This window comes from Lygodium microphyllum, chromosome 7 (assembly GCF_053477565.2).
Source record: "Lygodium microphyllum isolate KBCC chromosome 7, Lygodium_microphyllum_v1.1.10, whole genome shotgun sequence".
Taxonomy (NCBI): Eukaryota; Viridiplantae; Streptophyta; class Polypodiopsida; order Schizaeales; family Lygodiaceae; genus Lygodium; species Lygodium microphyllum.
This window is the reverse complement of record NC_141141.1, coordinates 64,983,921-64,991,103: the sequence shown is the minus strand read 5'-3', so window position 1 is coordinate 64,991,103 and position 7,183 is coordinate 64,983,921. Positions and strand designations below refer to the sequence as shown.

The 7,183-nt window shown below is 37.1% G+C and overlaps 2 pseudogenes; both read right to left on the bottom strand.

The window, feature by feature from the left end:
- Positions 1-2,882: 2,882 nt before the first annotated feature.
- Positions 2,883-5,131, bottom strand: LOC148033539 (uncharacterized; annotated as a pseudogene).
- Positions 5,132-5,336: 205 nt separating this feature from the next.
- Positions 5,337-5,940, bottom strand: LOC148033538 (uncharacterized; annotated as a pseudogene).
- Positions 5,941-7,183: the final 1,243 nt, after the last annotated feature.

The following is a 7,183-nucleotide window of genomic DNA, read 5'->3' as shown; positions in this document are numbered from 1 at the left end:
GAGAATCTTTAATGCACAATGAGAAAAAATATTGGGTAAGTTACTCATGAATATATGTGTGCGTCACGTGGGTTCAAAATAAGGTATTCTTAAAATACCATTTTTATACATTTTTTACATATAGAAGAGTGTAATATAAAGAGTTTATTTATAGATTGAACAGAAAAGGGTTATGTTTTATTCAAGAAAAAATCATAGATAAGGGTATTTATAAATAGGCCTTGAATGCACGTGATGTAGAGGATATACATATAGTAACTTCCTTGAGGAAAAAATGAGGTGAGCTCTTTGATGACTTTATTGACAAAGTGTGTATGATTGCCACTAACCAATTTGATCAGAGTGTAATAATATATTCTCATCAAAATATACTTGTTTCTGTTGTAAATAACATGTAGAGAAATGGGACCAATGAAGTCCAATCCCCATTTTTAGAAGGGTGTTCCAAGGTAGAATTGGTGGGAGTAACAACTGATCTATGGCTTTGGGCCTATCCTTTGGCAAGAATTGCAGTGCTAGGGATCCACTTGTGAACATCACTATGTATGGTCAACCACCACAAACTAGCTTGCTAGATTTTGCACGTTTTTATTTCAATAGCAAAGTGACCACTGTATCTGCTTCCTCTAAGATAGTTGGTTGCTCCATTGGGAGGACCATGTCAAGAATCACGTGGTGGTCGCTTGAGTTGCTGCTACGCTAAACACATGTCATATGCACAAGAGGAAGATCTTTCAAGAATATAAGAAGAGAGATGAAGGACAAAACATTTTCTCTCTAGTTTTTTTCTTCTTCTTCCTCACATAATACAATGTATACAAAATATAGATAAGATACAACATAAGGAAAGTGACCTACTAAGTCAAACAATGCATAAGTGACTATACTAATCGATCGATGCTATAATTATGTCAATTGTAGGGAGGTGTAACAAACTAAATATAATAAGTGATAAGTCAGTGGCCATGTGAGGATCATAATAACCACTAATGTTCTAAGTGTAGACATGTGGACCTATCTAACCATGCAGTCCATCATCAATGTGCACACGTGTTGAGTTTGTTATCTGAACACTCTCCCTCAAGCTCAATTGTATCTTTGTAACTCCAAGTAAGCTTAGAAGTTTTTGAAGCTTCTCTACACCCAATTCCTTTGTAAAAATATTAGCTATTTGATCATGTGTGTGCTGATATATACCAAGTCAATCTCTCTTATAAGTACATTCTCTCTCGCAAAGTGGTAACACATCTCAATGCGTTTTGTTTTAGGCTACATGTTATATTAGGTTTCTAGCTAATTTTATACTACTCATGTTGTCAAAGTGAATAACAACTGGACCATCTCCTTGTACATTCAAATCACCCAATAACTTTAGAAGCCATACCACCTCACTTGTTGTCATAACAACACCTTTATACTCAATAAAGTGACTATAGGTTTCTTTTTGTTGCTCCACATAAATACTTCACTACCAAGAGAAAACATGAATCCATTGATACATCTTCTATCAGACATGATACTAACCCAATCTACATCTATGTATCCAAATACCTATATATCCTTACTTGCCTCATAAAAAAATCCATATGCAAAGTGGAGTTCACATACCTCAATATACATCTAACAATATATCTAAGTGAGGCTTTTTAGGCATCTACAAAAACTGACTAACAAGGCCAAATAGCATAGCTTAAGTCTGGCCTTGTGATAATCACATAAATTAAACTTCCTATTGTCCTCTTGAACATAGTAGGGTCTTTTATCTCATCCCTAACATTAGCACTCAACTTCACATTTTCTCAAATGGTAATAAAAGAGGCTTACATAGTATCATACTATAACTGGACAACATATCCAAGCCATATTGCCTTTGGGATAGCCATGCACCATTACATCTGATCACCTCAATGCCAAGAAAGTATCTCAGCTCACCCAAATCCTTCACCTCAAACTCCTTCTTCAAAGCTTTAAACTTCAACAATCCCACTATCACTATCACCTGTAATAATCAACTCATCCACATAGATGAATATAATGACCAAACCTACATCTCCCTTTCTCACATAAAGTGAGTGATCAACATAAAAAATATAAAATTCAATCTTGATAAGATACTCTTTGATCTTATCAGACCATGCTCTAGGTGCTTGCTTCAGAGCCCATCGAGAACCTTCTTTAACTTGCATACATATATGGGATGCTCTAAATTTTCATAACTTGCTAGCTACTCCATATACATCTCTTCTTGTAATTCACCATACAAAAAGGTATTCTTGATATCCATTTGTTGCAAACTCCAACTTTTGGCTATTGCCAAAGCAATCACACATCCAAAATTTGCCATTCTAGCAATTAGATTGAATGTCTCTTTATTATCTATGCCATATGTTTGATCATAGCCTTTGCAAGAAGCTCAATCTTATACTTGTTGATAAAATCATATATAGTACTATGTTGATTTTGTAAGACCACTTACAGCCAATAGCTTTCTTGTCCTTAGGTAATGGTACTAGATCCCAAGTCTTATTGGATTCTAATGTAGCCATCTCCTCATCCATTGTTGTATCCCAATGAGTATGACCAATAATATCCTTAATAAAAGTGGGCTCAACATCCTCAACCACCTTTATTATATAAGCATAATGGTGAACCATATAACCTTCAAAACTAAATCTTTTAATAGAATATCTGACGCTACTAGACTAAAGTACCACCGGATTACTCAATGGAGCCTTTACATTACCATGTGCTCTCTATATACCTCGTGTCTTGACTAAAGGAGTACCACACATCAAAGGGGATGTACCACTATCCATCTCCAAAGCCAATCTTCTGGGAGGACAAAGAGCCTCTAGAAAGCATCGCACAAACCTGACACTTCGCTACACACCTGATCTCAAATGTGCCTCCTCGCCAACCTCTAAAATCCTTGCAGTATCTGGCAAATAGTGATGAATGACATGCCGCGAGAATTTCACACCATGATCATGTCGTAATGTGGCACTCTCTTAAGATGTAAAGAGGCCATGTAGCCTCAATGTTGTCAGAGGGGTTTTTGTCGAAAGGTCGAATCCACCGGGGATCAGAGGTAGAAGGAAGTAGAGATAGAAGATGGAAGAGAAGATAAAGAATACACAAGAGGTAAACACAATAATGACAAAGAACAATGAATCAAATCAATAGATATTGACCAAACATGAAATCCTTTGTCTGGCGCTATTCAGAAGCACTCTCCGGGCATTAGATCTCCTGGAACTCCCTCGTAGAACAAAAACGTGGATTAGAAATAACAGCTCCTTCTCTGATACTCGGAACCCAAATCTGATGGCTCCGTTGGCTTTGAAAGGGGGGTAAAACCCCATGACGCTTGGTCACGACTCTCCTAGATTACTTCTTCTTACTCTTCTAGTTCAAACTGCAGTTTTCAGCTTGTCTCAACAGCGATTGCGACGTGCGTGATTTTGCCAATCTGTCCTTTTTTATGAAAAATGTCATAACTGGTTGAACAAGCAACTTGCTTTTTGCATGCCATCCTAATCTAGAAACTTTTCTAAAAGATCTTTACAATAAATAATATAAAAAATAGGCTAAAATTATCCAAAAATCTAGTATTTTTGGATAATCCATGCAACTCACACTAGTACTGACACTACTTAGATCACATTGACTCTCTACATTAATAAGAAAGTTGGATGATGATGCATTCCATGCTTTTTCACACTGTGTCCGCAAGCATCATGACAACGTTGTAGCATGTAAAAGTAGAAGGCATCCATGTGTCGCACAATAATGACAAAAAATAGAGACATGTCACAAACTAATCAAGAACAACAAAGCACCAAGAAAACTAAGTGTACAATAACCATGTCAAATAGCTCTAAGGAAATATCCTCAATCGTAACCTCATCCATGAAGGCTAAGTCCTCAACTATGAATCTATGCACAATCTCTAGCTCACACCGCAAGGCATATTTCTCCACCCACGAGGGAGAGTCCCTTGACAGAAATAAATACATTTTAAACATTGACAATTGCCCAACAATCTTATTCACAAGTACTTAACAATCCTATTTACATATTTCTAACTCAAAGAATCACTTGAAATGGAGGCAAGACAAACAACCCATCCAGAGTCTGCCAAACAAGCCACTGCTACTCCAAGTCTATGCCAAATATGATCCTTTGACAGCTTGTTCCACAATGGAACACCGTCTCGTCCATGCGGAGAGTCCATGGGAAGATCCAAGAGCACAAAGTTAGCAGCCCACATATTTTTCTTTTTCTTATACTCCACCCCCAATTTATTGATTTCAGAAAAAAATGTATGGATCTTTGCATAATCCTCATTTCTAATAGAGGATGCAAAATCCTTACCCATAGAAATATAATCTCCACATCCAAATGAAAAGATAGAGCGATCCAAAGAAGCCTCCCCTTATATGGACAAGAGTGGCACATATTCTTCTTGGGATGGTAATCTAGGACGCGAGGATGGACCTAAATAATCATGGAAAGTATAATGAATGAACAACAAGCATACCATACAAAACAATCGACTTGCATATATCCATAAAAAGAAGCATACCACTATGAAAGCTACCATGCATACCAACATCGAGTGGTGGTGAATTGTCATTAGCAAAAATTTATCTATCTAAAACAAAGCAGACAAAGAAACATAAATCTTTATTTTACAAGGAAGGTATATAAAGTATCCAACATAGAGAGCTAGCCTTCTCTAAGTTGCATGAGACATGAATATGCAATGTGAAATAAGTGAAAGTGACATGTACTCTGTGTCTCGCTACTTTGATCTTGCTTGCCCTTTTGATCTTGCTTTTCTCTTTGAGCATGCTCACCCCTTTGCGCTTCCTTGCCCCTTATTTGATCACCTTCAAAACCACTTCTTTGCTAGAAAAGTAAAGCTTAAGGAGGAAGGAGAGGAGACAGTTGCGGAAGCCACTTTACCTTGACTCAGACAACCACCACTTGCACCCTTTCCCTTTGATTTTTGCCATTCCTCAAACTTAGCTTTCTCACTTTGCAATACATGGGGCGAGGGCATGTCAATCCACTAAGGGCATGTTTGAATCTCAAATGGTGAGAGAGCAATCATATTCTCCCCATACATAGTGGACTCTTTGTTAGTGATATCCACCCATGTTTTACAAGCCTTGGGCAAATCAACATGCAGCTTGAGGTCTCTCAAGTGAAAAAAATACATGGAATATTCAAAGATAATTTATCCAAGCCAACACAAACTACACACTGCAATGTCAAACAAAATGCATTAAAATAGAAAACCATGCGATAGATTCAACCGACAAGCGGCTGCATCAAGATGGGACTGAATAGGTTGATCCTCTTTTTTTTTTGGACTTTTCTTTAGCACTGGTTTTCTTAATGTTTCCAAAAATATGTTTTCTGCCCTCGTATTGTATGGATGCAAAGTAAACATGAAGAGATGGCTCATCGAGCAAATTAATTGGATGCTCTATGGTAGCTGCTATTCTTATCTCTTGCTCCAAAGAACGAAGTGCATTCTTTTCTATCATGTCTAGCAATAGTTCCCTAGAAAACCACCTACAATGATAGAAATAATGAAAGGCACGAAAACATGCAAAACGAAGACAAATTTTTTTCTATGAAGCATAGAGATAAAGCAAGAAAAGTGAAAAACTCTTACGCTCTGAACTCTATGTTTGTTGATGGCATAACATGGGTATTGTAGACAAATCTTGAACTCTCAAGCAATCTCAACCAAGTTATCTCTTTCTCTGCAGCACTAAGGAAAGAGATTGCTATCAAATTCAACTTTTCAATATCCACAATGGTGTCCGCTCCATCAAATCGAAGAGAAAACAAAGTTTCTCTCCATTCCTTGCCATGGGATGGATTAATAATATTCAAAACCTAATAAATATACCAAAACCATTTCATATTAGTAGGAGACAAACACAACAACAATAATTTTAAACAAATCAAACATTGCAATACGTTTTGCATACGATCAGTGTACTTTCGTCGCAACTCAATGGAGATCTCCTTTTCTTTTAAAGCCCTCTCCTCCGCACTTAGACCTTTTGCACTTGAGCTACTTTGGTCCTTACTAAAATCATTGCATACCATACTTTCTAATCCTCTCATAACAAGAAAGAGCCCAAATATATATCTACTTGGTAAACAGGCTAGGCCAAATCCTCTCTAGCCAATGGATACTATGGGGGTGAAGTGTTTGATTCAAGATTTTTTTGGCTTCCAAGGTTTTAGCCACATTAGCAGGTTGCTCTCTCAAATAGGATTTAATGTCACACACAAATATTTGCAGCATATACCAATGTATCCTTTAGATTTGTGATTATGACTGCATGCTCATTCAAGCTTCCCAAAAAAACACAAATTTAATACATATGTATTTAATGAGAAGGATCACATGCGCATCATGTTTTGAGAGGAACTTACTCATTCATGTGAAGAAAGCCAACAAGCAAGGAGACTTCACTAAGTCTAGTTGGATCAACAACAGTGCTAAAGACCCTCAAATGCCATACTTTATCATCTTTATATTTCTCTATGCAATGGTTCCCCTCCCACACATAGAACATTTTATTAGAAAGAAAAGACAACCCCTTCTTGGTTCTCAACTCATTCTCAAACTCTTTATCTATAGCCTGCGAGTGGGCATACCATGAAGCCTCATCTCATCTATCACCGGTATTGCAACATCCAAAGGGGAGACAACAGAGACAATCAAAATACCCTTCTCTAGACAATAAGTTTCACCCTCTAAGGCTATTTTGAGTAGCGAAATGTCACTTCTCAAACCTTGAACCCTAGGGTATGGAAACGTCCTATAAAGGGGAATGGGTGGGCACCTTGAAACATCTAAAACCTTGCATTTAGCCAATACATCTCCACCTTTCATAATTTCCACCACCTCATTTTCCCCTTGCTCTTCTTTCTTACTACACATGGACTGCATAGTGCTGCTAGCAGGTTTGAGACAATACTTGTTCTTTTTGTCTTCTTTTAGAAACCTAGGAAGACATTAATCAAACACAAAACAAACAGCATTTGAAACATAGAACTTAGAAACTGGAAAACTCAATATAAGAAACATAAAATATTCCCTAGAAAAATCATACTAAAAAGAACTTGGATAGGAAAGAAATCATCGCCGCCA